The 13,917-nt window shown below is 56.1% G+C and overlaps 1 long non-coding RNA gene across 2 annotated transcripts; it reads right to left on the reverse strand.

Moving 5' to 3' along the window:
* Nucleotides 1–986: 986 nt before the first annotated feature.
* LOC113922468 lies at nt 987–13,917 on the reverse strand. 2 transcript variants are annotated; one of them, XR_003519951.2, is made up of 3 exons: nt 13,770–13,917; nt 2,400–2,609; nt 987–1,262 (listed from the first exon to the last, which is right to left on the reverse strand). It is a non-coding gene; the product is annotated as an uncharacterized LOC113922468 (long non-coding RNA). The 2 variants fall into 2 exon arrangements; XR_003519952.2 differs by lacking the exon at nt 13,770–13,917 and adding an exon at nt 4,642–4,840.

The raw sequence follows: 13,917 nt of genomic DNA on the forward strand, positions 1-13,917 counted from the left end.
CTTTACCTGATGAAGACCTGGGGTGGGGGACAGGAAGGGGGCGGCAAGAGAAAGCTCCTCTCTAATCCATCCAGTCACCAGCGCTAGGATGTTAGTCTCAGCTCTGAGGGACTTGGCAGTTGCCTAACACCCTGTCCATCTTGGAGGGAGGTTTTCCAAAGGCTAGGCAGCAAATGGGGAAGCAGATACCTGAAAGTCCATACTTAGGGACTTTGCTCTGTGGGGCTGGCACTTTGGGAATATCTTCCTGGCTATAGTGACTAGTTTTAAAGAACTCACAGGTAGGGAATTGGTTAAATTCCAGTAAAAAAAAAAAAAATATATATATATATATATAGGACCTCCCCAGTGTAAGCTGAGACTTCTCTCATAGGCACACATTCATCCCTGTCACTCTACCCGGATGGGCTCAAAGAGTGTAAATAGTTTCCACAGGCCTGGGAACTCCCAGAACTTCTTCAACTTCTGTCTTTTGGCAAAGAGAACTCCTGCTCAAAGGGGGAAAAGAAAGACCTCTGTGGGCCTAGAGAAAGGAGGGACTGTAGGTAGTTCCAGCACATAGCGGGAAGGGCAGCTCTCTGGTCCCAGGGAAGTCAATGCTGAGGACAGCCACAGGGCCTTTTATGGGAACCCAGGGGAGCCCGTAGAGAGGATGGGCTCATGAGCAGGGTCCTCTGTGCTTCCCTGCAGTTCCCAGGGGCACCTTGGTCCAGCTCACAGGGATCGTATGGGACAACCCAGATCAGGCCTGGAGCATGGGGGTGGGGGGACATCAAGATCAATCTAGGCAACTCTTGGCTGTGGCTGCTATTAAGGATCAGGATCAGGGAGCCTGGGTGGCTCAACAGTTAAGCATCTGCCTTTGGCTCAGGTCGTCCCTGCATCGGGCTCCCTGCTCAGCGGGAAGCCTGCTTCTCTCTCTCCCACTCCCCCTGCTTGTGTTCCGTCTCTTGCTGTGTCTTTCTCTGTCAAATAAATAAAATTTTTATTAAAAAAAGGGGGGGGGGAATCATGATCCACCCAGGTCTGATCAAAGGCTGAGTCCAGCTGGAGTGAAGCTGCAGGCCTGGAAGCTGGAAAAGCCTGAGAGCCCCTACAGAGGCACAAGGCCTGGCTGGGAAAAATCGCAGTCTTCCAATGCAAGGGGCTTAGGGTGGGGCTCCCAGCTTCCTGAAGGGCTGAGTGAGGGCTGGTGGCCCTGAAGCCACACAGACTGTCTGGCCTGTCACAGGAGCCAGTCTCAGTTTCCAGATTCAGAGGCCCTGGGCAGAGAAGAGAAAAGAGCATGGAGGTGGTGAAAGGGGCCTGGTGTGAGGAACTGCAAGAGAGAGGGGAAGACTCCTGGGTTCCACCAAATGGAGGCCCTGAAGAAATCCTCTCAGACCCATTCAACCTCTGAATCACAGCCAGTGTCCCTTCTCCCCCTGACTTCCTTGTGGGCACTAAGAATATCTAGTATAGCCTATGCTTACGAACATAGGTTATGGAAGCAATATCTGGGGTACAGATCCTACTTTTGCTACCTACTTGCTCTGTGATTGTGGACAAGTTACTAAAACTCTCTGTGCTTCAGTTTCCTCATCTTTAAAATGGGGTTAATAGTAATAGATGTGGATTAACAGAATTAATATGTGCAAAGCACTTAAAACAATGCCTGACATGCAGTAAGCCCTCAGGCATGTTAGTTGCTTTTGTTGTTATTATTAAGGTGCTCCAGTGGGTGGGGCACCTGGCCTTCCCTCTGGATTGACAATTTCTCCGGAGTGTCTCTATATTACTGCTCTTTGTACCCCCTGACATTTTGTTCCCTGTGCAAGAGAGAATGCTCAATGAGTGCATGCAGAGGCCTGGGCCTGGGCTGGGCATGGAGAACGAATTAATGTGGTCAGACATCTATGGCTAGGGGTTAATATACCCTTTATTTAATACCATCCAACAATTCCATAAGCAAATATTCTTGTCCTCATTTTACAGATGTGGACACATAGGCACAATGAGTTCGAGGGATGTGCCCAAAGTCACATAACTAGTATGTTTTAGAACTGAGGAAGGTGGAGTCTACCTCAGGACTGCCTGGCTCCATTTTTCACTCTTGGATGCTGCCTTCTCTGTCTTGGGGTCAGTGAGAAGTTACCCCCTTCTGTAGTGCACGTTGTTTTATGAGGCTGCCTGGTAAGGGTGCATGAGGTGAGGAGAAATGGGCTACCTCCAGACGTGATACATGGATTTCCACTTCTGTAACCATTATGGGGGGACGACTTAGGAAGGGGGGCTGGTGAGTGTGGAGAGGGGTCACAGTTGAGAGTGAAGTTATTCAGAGACCTTAATTTATCATCTTATTCCACAACACACACACACACACACACACACACACATCCAGTCTGTGCCCAAGTACTCACCATCTTGCCTCCATCTCTCACATATCTTCTTTATCTCCCTCAGACTTTTTTTCAACCTTCCATCTTCTCTTGTTGAGAACACCGTTTTCTCAGTCTCTGCTGCTCTCTCTCTACCTGCAGCCCACTGCCCACACCTGCAGAGTGGTGTTTCCGCTCCAAATCAGATCTTTTTCCTTCCCTGCTTAAAATCCTTCAATGGCATCCCATGGCCTAAAGGAGAAATCAGAACTCCTTAGCAAAAGTGGTCCTTGATCTAGGCCCCATCTACCTCCCAGTCTTATTTCTCTTGCATCACCTCTGACCCCCTATTGCCCTCCCAGAACCCTTAGCAGTTCCCCAGCTAGGTGGGTTGTTGCTCTCTGCCCCTGATCTCCTTCTGCCTGGAATATTCCCCCCAGCTGCACCCTGCATCTAGTGGACATCTAATCATCTTGCAAGACCCCATCCCCTTTATGAGGCATTCTCTGACATCCTCTGTGTCCTACATCTTGACACTTTCTGGAGTTTCTTGGCAAAGCTCTCCATTTGCGGCCAGATAACGTCCTCCTTGAAAGCAGGGACGGTGTCTGATTTACCTCTGTAACCCTGGTGTCCATCACTGAGCGGACCAAGGTGGACTGACCAACTGACCGATGCCCTCTGAGCTGGTTTAGCTTGGTCACTTGCCTCCCTACTTTCCCCAGCCCAAAGGGTTCTGGTCTAGGCATCAGTTTTGTCCTGTCTTCCTACAAAAGTAGGAATGGACTGAACTGTCAATCTTCTTCTTCCTGAAGGTCTTTTCCCAACTCCTGTAGTCCAGCTCCGTGGCTGCCCCGGCCTGCCAGACAAGACAGGAGGTCCGGGCAAGAGGGGGAGGAGGAGTGGACTAGACTGGACCATACCCACCCAGAAATCCCAGAGGTTGGAAATTTTCCGGGCGCTAGTCTCCAGGGGCTGCCTGGCAGGCCAGGAAGCCTTCCTCTCCTCTCTCGGTCCCTTGTGCACAGAGGCCCCCAGCGGTCCTGTTGGGGTCTCAGTCTCGAGCCCGACGTCCCGCCCGACCCTGTGGGGGCGCCACAGCACAGGGGCTTGCAATGACTGAGACCCGGGAGGGGACGTCCCACCTTTGTCCGCGCAGTGACCTCGTCAGTCCGGAGGGCTGACGCTCCCTAACCTCCTTGCTCCTTCTTTTCCATCCGGTCCACGTTTCCACTTTTCATTCCTCCCTGCTTTTCTCTTCTGCTCTGCCCCCCCCCCCCGCCCCTCCCTCGCTTCTTCCCCCTCTGCTTTCCTTTCCTCCTCCGCCCTCTGTGCCCCGGGAGCTCACTGCGGGGCCCGGCCCCTAGAGCGAGCGGAATCTGCGCCGCGCCTCTCGGTCGCCGCGGGGAGGCCGTTCAGGAAATGCGCCCTCCACTGGCGCCGGGGCGCGGTTCTCCCTGCGTTACTTTTTCCTCGACGCTGAGCCTGGCGCGCGGGCCTGGGCTCTGGGGATCTGCAAGATCTGCGAGTTCTCCGAGGCCCTGCTGAAGAACGGGGGCCGGGGGTCCTAGCTGCGCGGACGCTGACGGGTCTGAGCTAAGCGGCCGAAGCCCGCCTGCCCCGGGTCCCCGCCTCCCTTCGCGCCAGGGCAGGACGTCCTAGGCTCCCAAGGCGCGTCCAAGAGAGCCTCGCGCCTTGTATCTACCCATCCATCCCCTCCTCCGCCGTGGATCCAGGGTGACACCCCCCACACAAACACCATGCCTTCCGGGGTCAGATACTCCTGTGCGCTCAGCGCCCTGGAACTTCAGCTTGGAGTCGGGTTCTGTGCCCGACCCGACCTAGAGCCCCGAGTGCCGAGGCTGCGCGGCTCACCCGGGCCTCCCGGGTCTGCGGCCCTGGCGAGGGGTCCTTGGCCGCCGCGGGGCGCGTTCTCAGGGCCGAGCCTCTGACCGGGGAGTTTCTGTAGATACAAGCATTTGCTCTTTCGGCCTTCTTTTATTTTCTTTACTCTGTTGTCCCCACCTTCTTAATCTCCCCTCCGCGCCCTCCTTTCTTCTTTAACTTCCCCTTCCCCTCACTTTCCCTTTCTTTTCGTTCGCTTTTATTCCTCACTCTCTGTGTCCGTCTTTTTCTTTATCTCCCTTGCTTGTTTTGGCCCCTTCTCTGCCGCTGGGTCCCTGACTTTCTTTGGGTCTCCCGTCCCGGACCCTTCCCTGTCCCTAGACTAGGGTTGCACCATCTCGCTGCCTCCCTTTCCCCCTGACGCCGTTCCCCTTTTCACTTTTTCGTTCTCCCGGCGGCCCCAGTCTGGCGGGCTCAGGTCCGGCTCCCCCGCCGCCGCCGCCGCCGCAGTGATTTATTCGCCTCACCCGGCGGAATCAGGTGCTGAACCGAGGCCCGGAACGAGGGAGCAGATTTCTCCCAGGAAGGGTTTGTGAACTAAACGATGCTAATTACGGGGTGGGGGACGCGCCGCCCGAGGAGGGGAGGCGCGCCAGGCCGAGCGCGCCGGGCGAGGGGAGAGGCCGGGGCCGGGGCCGGGGCACGGCCCTCCCAGGCCGCCTCCCCGGCCTCCTCCCCTGCGGCTCTCGCCCCGGCTTTCGCCTTTCCCTGGGAACTTTCCTGTCTGAGTTAACTATTAACCGCTGGCGAGAGGCAATTTTCTTCGGAATTCAGCGATTTCCTTTCCGCGGCGGAGGCAGATTAACATGCAAATGGGAGATGCTCGGCCTGAGTCTGCGCGCGGGCGAGGATGCCTCCGTGCCTCCGAACAGTGTCCTTCGCGACCGCGGAAAACTACAGCCCCGGCCTTCGCGCCCCACCCCCCCGTGCCGACGCAGAAAGCCGTGACCGAGCCAGTGCCCCGCAGGTGCCCGGAGTGAAGGTGGAAAAAGCCGAACGCTCGTGCTTGGGGGCGGGGTTGAGGGGGAAGCGTAACCTGGGCAAGCCTGGGGCACCTCAGACTCGGGGCTGGGCACGGCCACCCGAGGAGCCTGCGACCAACACAGCCTGGTCCTTACTCGGAGCCCCGAATGCGGGGACGCTCGTGGGGGCGTTGGCAAACTTTCCTGTCTCCAGAACCCCAAGACTGCGCCTCACTTCCTCCCCCTTCGCCACTGCCGAGCACCCCGACACACATGCACACACACCCTGCTCTGGCTTGTGCCCGCTGCAAACTTTGTCAAACTTGAGCCGTTGGGCACAAACTCCTCGCCTTTTCCTCCTTTCCTCCTTTGCCCGGGCCGCTCTTCCTGGTGCAGGACGGGAGGGGTTCTCGGCTTCCAGACATGGGAGAGGACAGTTTGTGAAAGGGCTGGCCTGGCCTCGCTGGGATGCTAGCCCCTGCCTCCATCCAGGCCGCCGGACACCCAACGCGTTCCACCGCAGAAGGCGCTGGGGGTTGCGGTGAGAAGCTTAGCAGGGCCCTGGCCCACAGCCCCCGCCGTCGCCCCGGCCGGCCCCTCACTGTTGCGTCGGGCCGGTTTGGGCGTGGAGGCCCGCTTCCGGGCTCCCAGGCCCTCGCCGGCCGTCCTCTCTGCGTCCCCTGTCTTCCCAGCTTCTCCTCCTCCCCACCCCACCCCCGCAAGCCCACGCCGGGGGTTAGCTCTCTCTCCCGCCCGACTCGCCAGCTCCGTCTCTGGCGGGCTGCCTCTGTCTCTCTGTCTCTCCCTGTCTCTCTGTCTCTGTCTCTCTTGTTTGTTTCAACGCGCGGACACTGATTGCGCCTTATGAAGTTCTAACTGGTTTTGTGTCAGGAAGATCTTTCTCGCTGCTACCCAGCCTGGCGTGACGGATTAAACATCAACTAGTTAAATAAAAATTAATATCAACTGCCTCCTAACTTCTAATGTCATGTTGTTTATAACTAATGAACTGATTAGGGGATAAACACATCACGAAGACATTCGGCTCTCCTGCCTGGGCTCCGCCGCCTTCCGGTGCCGGCTCCCCGGCGCAGCCTGCGGGCTGCCAGGCCCGGAGGAGGGCGGGGGCCGGAGGGGCGGGGAGCTGCCCCCGGCTTGCTCCTCTGACTGCCTTGGTCTCTTTCCCGCTCTTTCTCTGTACATTCCTCTGGCCATTTCCTTTTCTCAGCCTCTCCTCTTTTCCTTTTCTTTCCTTCTTTCTTTCTTCTGTCTTCCCTCCCTTTCATTCTTCTCTGGCCTCTGCTTTTCTGCAAAGACCAGTCCCTCAGACTGTCCCTGGTTGTGTCTGTCTGCCTGTCTGTCTCTGTCTCTCTTCCTGTTAGTCTGGGCCCCCAACCCCCCTTTCTCTGTGGGAGTCTACCTCTCCCTTCCCACTTCTGCCCCCTCATTTGGATTCATTTCTCCCCTAGCTCAGAGTGTAATGATTAAAAGTGTCCTTGTGACCGGGCTTCCACCCTGCTATAAAGCAGGAGGCTGCCACCTCTCCTTCAACACCTTCTCAGCTCTTTAGCGGAAAGAAGAGGGTGGAGTTTGGTTTTTTATTTCTCTTCTATTCAATCTGGAACAGGAGAGAGAAAATAAATGTGATTTTTAAAACTCTCACCTTTCCTCTTGTCCCAGAAGCAATTAATACAGGTTCAAGTGCTAAATTTAATTTTCAAGGAAAGAAAAACTGCTCTGGTGTTCTTCCTCCAGGGGCTTCAGAGCCCTCTCCACACACACCCATCTCACCAGCCAGTCCCAGTCTGATCTGAGCAGCCTCCTGCAGGGCCCTTTCCCTAAAGATACTTAAACCAAATCACAATTGTCATCATGACAACAATAAGTCAGGAGAGCAAGTAATCACAGACCTGGCCTCAGTGATTTTTTTTTTTTTCCTAAGAAGCCACAACGTTTAAACTTGGTTTGCCCTGGACCGCAGGGTCTGACAAGACAATAACAACAGAAAAGCCTTTTAAAACCAATTTAGCACACGTGAAAATGTAATTCTAATGAAGAATCAATAGATTGGTGGTTCATTTTTCCTGGGACTCCTTGGAGAACCTGAGAGAGACTTTCAATCAATGGGGCGGGCAATGAGCAAAAGGGCCCAAGAGACAGTGTGGGACAGGGGTGAGGGCTGGAAGACAAAGAGAAGCAGAGCCTGAGGGAGGAGGCTGGAAGGAGGCTGAGCTACAAAGCTGGACCCTTTGACTGGCACCACTTTGCAGGCTTCGGGAGTCCCCAAGGCTCCAAGTGTATCAGAGCCAAGCGCTAAGAAAGTTCCTTCCTCCTCTTGGTCCCTCTGGTATGCGACAGGCTACTTAGCACAATGGCCTCAGCTGCCTTCCCCTGGGCTTGGGCCCCAGCCCTGGCACTGCCCCCACCCTGGGTCCTGTGTTCAGGTAACTGTGACGAGCTGGCTCAGGAGCAGGCAGGGACACTGATCCAAGTGTGTGTGTCCCCAGTTCAAAACACCTGGTTCCCCAATGGGTTCCTCCCTGCTATGTGTGTATCTGGAACACTGGGGTCTCAGTTCCTGTCTCTGATAATACAGAAACAAGAGAAATGAATGTGTGTAGTCACACTTCACATTTTAGAAATCCCTTCCACACAAGTTCTCTCTTGAGAAACCTGTGAGAAGTACAAGGATTATTAACGCTATTTTATAGTGGTAACAAAGGCACAAAGAACTCTGTAGAGAAGGTGTGACTCAGCAGGCCCTGGCTGATGACTGGGTGTGGTTCTGAGTAGGTGACAGGGTAAGGGGCTGTGTGTGTGTGTGTGTGTGTGTGAACATCTCATGGGTGTGTAAAATAGTGACCGCATGAGTGTGATTTGTGTGTGTGTGTGACTAGGGTTTCATTTATGCATACTGCTTTCCCATCCTTGTTCTTAGGAATGTTGCTCTGTGTATAACAAAAAGCAAAAAAGTAAAATAAATAAATTTTTTTGCCTTAAGTTTTTGTGCTCTTGGAATGGAAAATCACTGTTTAATTTTTTAAAACAAAGACAGGAAAGAAACACCAGCAAAGTCTGATGTTTAAAATCACAAATGTTGGTAAGATGATAATTTTGCCATGACTTTCCTAAAAAGGGCAGAAATTCTTGTTCTTGTAGGAAGATTTTTGTAAAGTTGAGGAACCATGATATAGGTTTTCCCTCTGTACCACGCCCCCCCTTCCTGTCCCTGGTCACACAATCTTGAGGAACTTTTGCTGAAATGGATGGGACTCCCAGAGAAGAACTTCTAGTTCCTTACCTAAGTGGACTCAGTAGGCCCCGTGAGCCTAGTCCCTGCCCTTTGCTTGATGCCTTTCTGCCTGGGGCCTGGAGGTGTATGTACAGGAGACGAAGCCAGCCATAGGCTTACCCAGCACTTTCCTTGGCAGGCTCTCAGTGTTACTCAACACATGTGAGCAAGGCTTTGTGAGTGTGGGAGGCCCAGGGTGGGCAAGTTGGTGGGCGGTATAAAGCAGGATAAATGCGAAAGGGGTACACGGGGGTTAGAAGGGGGAAGATAGTGCTTGAGAGGTGTGTGATTATGTAAGTAGGAGTACAAGAGAATGCACATGCGAAAAGTGGTTTATGAGAGGTTTGAGGGAGAATTTGTGATAAGGATGTGAGGTGCAAATTCTAGATTGGGAGGGCATGATGTGGACAAAGCTAAAGTGACACCTTGATGAGGGCTGAAAGCGTGAGTGTGCTTGGAGATGGTGTGAATCTGAGGGTCCAGAGCCCGGAGTAAGAGGACCAGAATATTTTGCAGGGGTGTGGCTCAGGCGGGTGGTTAGAGTGAGGCCAGAGCTAGGGAGGGATCTGGTCATTTTCCCTTTCCTCCCTTTCCTGAGGCCCTGATCATCTCCTTAGGGGCGAGGAAGCCAAGACTTCTTCCTTTTATTCTAAGTTAAAGGAAGGAGGTGGAGGAGAAGAGGAAAGGGGAAGGAGGAAGGGGAAGGAGGAAGGGGAAGGCGAAGACGAAGAAGGAGGGAGGGGGAGAGAGAGGAGAGGAGGAAGAGGAAGAAAAAGAAAAAGAATCCGCAACAGGAGAGCTTGTGAATGTATTAATGACAAGCACCTTCAGGGAGCGACTATGGGTTCCAACAAAGTTGGGGTGCGTTTGTTGGGCTTGGAAACTGAGGCTGAGACGGGGGTTGAGGGGCTGGCAGGCTGTGGAGCCCAATATCGGGAAAGCAGAACGGGGCGAAGCTGAGAGTGGGGGCGGCAAGGGGGCCGCACAAAGTTGGGGAGTGCACGAGAGTGAAGACGCCCCTGCGTGTGAGGCTGTGCGGCTGACGGGGAGCGTGTGACAGTGAAGAAGAGGGGGTGGGGTGAGAGGGTGTGCCGGCATCTAGGCTGGGGATTCGGTCTCCGGGTGCAGCTGGCAGCGCGAGTGGCGGCGTGCCCGCGGCTGGCTGGGGGCCGGGCTGCGTGTGCGCGCGTGTGCGCGGGACGGAGAGCCGGGGGCTCCTCCGCGCGTGGCTGTGCCTCGGCGCGGCGGGCTGTGCGGGCGCGGGCGCGAGCGGACGCACAGCCCAGGCGGCGGGCAGCCTGGGTTATCTGAGCCGCTCGGTCTTGGGTGGCTGCGCCCAGATCTCCGGGAGGCGGCGGCACAGGCGAGACGCGTTGTCGGGCCGCCGCGGAGCCGAGAAGCGAGACCCGGGCCCGGACGGCAGCGGCGGGGCGCAGAGCATGGAACAGCGCACGGGCCGGGCAGGTAAGAGCGAGGAGCGACCCGTCAGCGCCACAGGCGGGGGGCGGGGGGGAGCGGCGTGTGAGAAAGATGGGGCGACCCGGCCAGCCGAGGACAGACCCCACTCCTCTTTCCTTCTGTGCTTGCCCTGTGGCGGGGGGCCACTGTAATCGCTGGGGACTGGGGCTCTGCGGCCTCTCCCCACCAGTGGGACCTCCTGGGCCCTCCCTCCCGGTGTCCTCTAAATCTGCTAAAAACTTTCCACCCAGAAAACGTGAGTTTTACAACTTCTCTTGGTCTCTTTACAGAACCGGGCTTTTCCATTCTGTTGTGCCTTTAGGACTTTATCTTTCCACTTTCCAGTGTATAAATGCTTTGCACAACTTCCTCCAAGTTGGGTGCACAAGGAAGGTCTTGGTTTCTAGTGGGAATGGAGTGTGGGTGTGTGTGCATATGTGTTAGTGGATGGGGACATGCTGTGTGCACATGTCTGTGTGCACAGGTCTGCATGCACATGTGTGAGGGTCTTGTGTCTTTGAGTATGAACCAAAGTGTAAGCACTGGTGTAGATGTGTCTGACGTTTGGAGAAAAGGCTCTGCCCCCAAAATAAACAACTCAAGGGAGGCCTGAGGAAAGGGGAGGGATGGCAGGCCCCAGGGGACCCAGATGGAGAGAAGAATCTGAACCTGCTGACCAAAAGGGTTAAGGGAGTGGAGGGCTTTTCCTTTTTTTTTCCCCCTCCCTACCCCTCTCCTCCAGGCCTGCCAGTTCCGGTCTGTCTGCCCACTAGGTGCCCTAGAGTAATGCAGGGGTGGGAAGCCAGGGACTCAAGTTTAGTTTTGGATTGATGAGGAGGGAGAGGGTTTGATCAGTTTCCAAGTTTTCCAAATAATTCTACAGAGGTCAAGGACTTACTCCGGGCCCTTTTTTGCCTCATTCCTCAACTTTCTCAACTCCCCCCACCCCCCTTGCACCAGACCCCAGCAGCTCAGGTTCTAGTTCTTTCAGCTGATAATCCAGTCTCAGCATTGGTCTTCCTCTAAGCTTCTTGGCCCAGTCCCTAGGCTGCCTCCATTCCCCCTTGGGGGCCTGGACCCACTAGGGAACCTGGGCCCCCAGGAGTGTCAACTGTGGCCTCCTGGGCTTTTAGGGCTCTGGGCCACCCCTCTGCACCAGAGGTTTAAGTAGGGAGATCAATAGCAAACAGTTGTAATGATCTAATTAATTATGGCAAAATTAAAAGCGAGTACAAAATCAATCTCTGATGGTGTTGAAGATGGAATTCAATTGAGAGCCCATCTGTGCACCCCCTCGACCGTATAAATATGCAGCCCAAGGACAGACCTAATGGCCGGGCCTTCCTGGAAACCTCTCTCCCCCTTTCTTCCTCCCCTGTACAGGGCTTTTCCCTCACTCATAGCATCTATTTTGCTTCCTACCACCTCCTGCCCCCACCCCTCCTTCTTTCCCTGTCCCTCTGCTCAGGCTCTTGACACTCCCACTTTTCCATTTTCCCTCTCCGAAGGCGGCTCTTTTCTGCCTTGCAGGCCTGAGGTGCGGGGACCTGGTTCCCAGTCCTGCCAAGTCTCCCAGCAGAGGCAGCCAGGCACCCTCCCCAGCGCCTCGGAAAAGAGAAGGCAGAGCGGGATGGGGAGGCATCCCTGAGCTCTGTTAGGGCCCTCACCCGACGTTTCTGAGTGCCCGGGATACTCCAGGACAGACCAGGGCGCTTACCCAGGGTCGCCTGCGCCTACCTGCACCAGGCCTGGTAGCCGCTCTCCCAGCGCCGGTGGCAGAGGGGCCGGGCGGACCAGCTGTGCGCCGCGCTCCCTTTCCCTTCCCTCCTTGTCCCGCTTTGGCCGGTGCGGGGACCACACTCCCGCCAGCCGCGGCTTGGGGAAGAGTGGGGAGGAGCTGAGGAGCTGGGCAGGAGGCAGGGCTGTATTGGAGAGAAGGAAGCCACCGTTCCCTTCGAGGCGGCCCCACGGAGCCCCGGAGTCTTCCGCCCTCCGAGCCGCTTTCTCTCTTTCTTTCTCTTTTCACTGCCTCCCTCCTGCTCCTCTGCCCTAATTTCTACTTTAGGCACGTCTGGCTGGGGTACAGCTCCCCGGGGGCTCTGCGGCCCCCAGACGGTCCCCGCGCCCCTTTGGCTTCATCCGGCTAGTTCAAAATGACAATGACACGCGCGCGAGCCAGCGAGCCTGGCTGACGCCCTGGCGCAAGCGCCGCAGCCGGGTTTGCGAAGGATGCGGGTTTTATTTAGTCTCGCTGAGCCAGATCGGGAGCACCGAAAACCACCAGGAAGAGGTCAGGTATGGGGGAAGGAGAGAGAATCTGCAACTAGATCAATTGTGGTCTTTGGCCATCGTAGCCTATACCCCCAGCATCATAAAAATAAGACGTTTATTTGATGTCGGCTGTCCTAGTTGGTTCTCTGGCTCCCTGTCGCTGGTCCCCTGCCTCTCCCTCCTGGGGCTCTGGGCCCACTCCCTGGCCCACATTGAGTTCCCAGGTTTCTTTCTGCCCTTGGAGATCCCTCCCACTCCCTGGTCCTGCCGCCGGGCCCTCAGAGCCTGGGGGAGACACAGCGCGACGCCTCCCCGCCCTCTTTTGCCAGGCCTCCTCACCCCGTTATTAATTGCTGTGCTGACCTGCGGGATTGATTGGCGGCCCTGCAGGAAGAGGCTGAGAAGGCCTTGGCCTCCGAGCAGCCTCGGCGGAGGGCAGAGGGAGGAGGGGGAGGTGCTGGATATGGGTCCTGAGCGCCTGTCTCAGCCCCGCCTGGGACACAGCTGTTTGCCCAGACACCCTTCTCCACCCCCTCTCTCTCACACACACACACCTTCCACGCACCCTCACAACACACTCAGGCGATCCCCTCACCAAGAGATGTTCAGCCCCCAAGGAGACCCATCAGAAATTCTTAATTGATTTAGAAACGGAAAAAGGCTTCCTCCCTCCATTAGTCAGTTTCTTCAATATGTTCGTTAGCCGCGGGTCTAGACCTCACCGCCGGTCCAGACATGGCGGAGCAAACTACTGGGACCAGGGCTTTTTTCTGTCCAAGATTCACTTTGCCTCTTTTTTTTCCCTAGGAACAGTGACAGAAAGTTAAGAAATAATCCTGGATGCAGTGACCTTTAGAGTTTCAAACCAAAGCACTTTTTCCAGAAAGAGCCCTTGTCCTGGCTCCTGAGGGATTCGGTGCAGCCCTTTTGTTTCAAGTTCGGGGAGTGGACGGCTCTGGACCAGGAGGGTGGAGGGCGGAGGCTTGCAGCCTTCTGGGGCTGGGGTCTAACCCTACAGCCGAGACCCTCCCTCCTCCCCACCCCCACCCCCGCCTGCTTAAACCTTAGCGCGTGCGTGCGCGCGCGCGCACACACACACACACACACACTCTCTCTCTCTCTCTCTCTCTCTCTCTCTCTCTCTCTCTCTCTCTCTCTCTCTCTCTTTTTCTCTCTCTCTATCCCGGCCCCCACAGCCACAGCAACACCACTCGCCCCGACCCCAGGCCACAGGCCCACGGGCCAGGCACCCAAGCAGGAGTGAGCCCTCAGACGTCCCGGCTTTGGGCTGGGGTGGGAGGAGGTGGCAGGAGTAAGACAAATCTCAGCCGGTCCCCAGAGAGCCCCCTGTGCTTTGGTTCTCTCCCTGTCTCGACCAGCCCCACTTGCTTCGGTTTTCCCTTCTCCCCTCCGCTCCGGTCCTTTGTCTCCAGCCACTTCGCGGCGCCAAGCAGCCTGTCCCCCGCCTTGGCAGCCCTGCCCTTCGCTTCCCTGTTCCGCTGGCGGGTCTCCCCCCTGCCTTACCCGCTCCCGGCTCTGGCGCGTTCTCCGCCTGCTCCTCACATCCACACAGCTGCCCCGAGAGGAGGAAGGGAGGGCGGGCGCGCCGCGGATGGATCCGACAGAGTAGATTTGGTGCCTGCTCGCAACTCCGGCAAAACTCAGCCCGCCC

The sequence above is a fragment of the Zalophus californianus genome, chromosome 15 (assembly GCF_009762305.2).
Source record: "Zalophus californianus isolate mZalCal1 chromosome 15, mZalCal1.pri.v2, whole genome shotgun sequence".
Classification (NCBI taxonomy): domain Eukaryota; kingdom Metazoa; phylum Chordata; class Mammalia; order Carnivora; family Otariidae; genus Zalophus; species Zalophus californianus.